Source organism: Chiloscyllium plagiosum, chromosome 18 (genome assembly GCF_004010195.1).
Source record: "Chiloscyllium plagiosum isolate BGI_BamShark_2017 chromosome 18, ASM401019v2, whole genome shotgun sequence".
Taxonomy (NCBI): Eukaryota; Metazoa; Chordata; class Chondrichthyes; order Orectolobiformes; family Hemiscylliidae; genus Chiloscyllium; species Chiloscyllium plagiosum.
In genome coordinates this window covers 7,381,773-7,384,008 of record NC_057727.1, presented here as the reverse complement: position 1 = coordinate 7,384,008, position 2,236 = coordinate 7,381,773, and the positions used below count along the sequence as shown (strand labels likewise).

The 2,236-nt window shown below is 44.3% G+C and overlaps 1 protein-coding gene across 1 annotated transcript in view; it reads left to right on the top strand.

Annotated features, from left to right (window-relative positions):
• Window positions 1-215: 215 nt before the first annotated feature.
• The window catches only part of LOC122559238 (collagen alpha-1(VII) chain-like), a 135,765-nt gene continuing 133,744 nt past the window's right edge, over window positions 216-2,236 (top strand). Inside the window, exon 1 of the mRNA XM_043708619.1 lies at window positions 216-426. The gene's annotated coding sequence lies outside the window, so the exon portion shown is untranslated. The remainder of the gene's footprint in view (window positions 427-2,236) is intronic.

Genomic DNA, 2,236 nt, shown 5'->3' with positions numbered 1-2,236 from the left:
GCTCCTCAGTGTAGGATCGAATCTACAGTTGGTGCCGACACACCACCTGTACCGAGGAAGCCCACACAGTAATGCATCTCCTCTGAACACTATTGGCTACATCTTTTTTTAAAGGCAGGACACACACACACACACACACACGCCTGTCAAAAGAGAGATGAGACTTGATCCAAATTTTAACCCTCACCTCCTCAGTCCAAACAGAAACGGTGAAGTGCAGAGGTTGTCTGGAGAGAGCTGAGATCTCCCACCACAGACCCATCAAAGGGTGTGCAGTTTAGGGACAGGAAGAAACAAGGAGTTTTGGCTCTGGGATTTTCCTATGTTCTTGCAGAACCCAGGATTTGCAGGGACCGTTTCGGAGACTTCAAGGACGCGGGGCACATTGCAAATCCGGATCCGGGGGCTATGTCTTAATTGAAACAGGTAACGGGGTCCGCAGATTACTCAGCAAATTGCTTTCTGTGTTGCGAATTGCAGAAAGTGTAGTGCGGTGCATCTGAAATAAACTGAAAGTTGCAGCAAGGAAGTTTAATACCAACTCCTTACGTTACAACCACCGCGATTCTTTTCAACTGGGTCGTGTAAGTGATTTCCTTCTGTACTCTTAACGAATATCGAATTTGTGGAAGCTGCCCAGTGTGTGTAAACAAGGAGATCATTGTTAAACTCTGAGAATTCTTGCCTTAAAAAAAATTCTCGGGGTTGGGGTGGAGTTAAAGTTCGCCCAGAGACAGCAGCTCTGAAGTTTGCAGTGAATGTTGGATCTCCAGACCAAGTCTAGCCCTTGCCCTTGTAAAGTGATTGTCCCTTGCAGCTTTGAGGGAGTGCTGCACTGTTGGAAGCACAGCTATTCAGTTAAGAATTTCATCCACAGTTCCTTAAAGATCCCGTAACACGAGTTGAAAGAAGAGCAGAGCTCTCTTTGATGTCCTCTGATAATCCCTCTGTTCGTATTATGAACATTAGAACCTCATTCTTCTATCAACCCTGTGATCTTTGACTTCCCTTCTGACCAATCCAAAAGAAGTCTGTATTTTTTAAAAAAAACTTGAACAAGACCAATGTTGTATGCAGTAAAATAAGAGAGTGATGGATGCTGAAGATCTGAAACATAAATTGCTGGAGAAACTCAGCAGGTCTGGCAACACCCGTGCAGAGAAAGCTGCAGTTCTCAACAAGAGGGACTGGATTTGAACTACCAACTCTGCTTTCTCTCTCCACTGACCTGCTGAGTTTCTCCAGCAATTTTGGCTGTGCGTTAATATTTCATGCAGCCTCTTTAGTGCAATCTGTGCCAGAGATGCTGAGTCGTAGAAGATTTGAGAACTTTCTCCATCAGATTTGGGATTTGAAAAAGAGTCAGGAACATATAGAATTGGAAGTTCAGTAAGGTGCAGAAACCAAGAGATAGGGGGATGGAGGGTTTTATAAATTGCTGGTGTCACAACAATTGAATATTTCAGTAGGACAGAGGGGCTCTGGGTAGAGAGCAGGACTTTAGCTATAATGTAAAAACGGAAAAAACTGTGGATGCTGTAACTCAGAAACAAAAACAGAAAATACTGGAAAAGCTCAGCAGGTTTGGCAACATCTCTGACGAGAAATCAGAGTTTGAAATCCAAAGTTCTGAAGAAGGGTCACCGGACCTGAAACGTTCAATCGGATTTTTTTTTACTTCATAGATGCTGCCAGATCTGCTGAAATTTTTCAGCAATTTCTGGTTTTAGCTGCAATACATTTGGGAGGGTGGGATGAATTGTTGTCGTGCCTCTGTACTTCCTGGGAATCTCCTGGGAGTGAGCATGTAACGTGGAAGTTTCTATATATTTCTGGCTCCTAGCTCTGACCCTGCCACCCAGTTCTGTGACATCACAAAGTCCTTGTCACTGGTTGGACCTGTTTCCTGAATTCTGCATTGGCTGCTCCTTTTTGGGTTAGCCCGACATGAGGTTTGGGACTGGGGTTTAATCCCACACTCAGACATTGCTCCCTGTGACTGTGTTGTCACCACCTCTCTGCCTTATTGACAATGACTATGTCTGACATGCTGGCGTTTTGAAACACTTTTATTGACACGCTGTTACACTCCATATAGTCTCTCTCTGTCTCTTTTACCCCCCCCACTAGTCTGTTTTTTTCTCACCTACTCCCTCTCCCCCTCACTCACCCCATTAGATTCTTTTGCTATTCAGTCTCTCTCTATCTCTTTCTCTCTTACTCACACTCAGTCTTT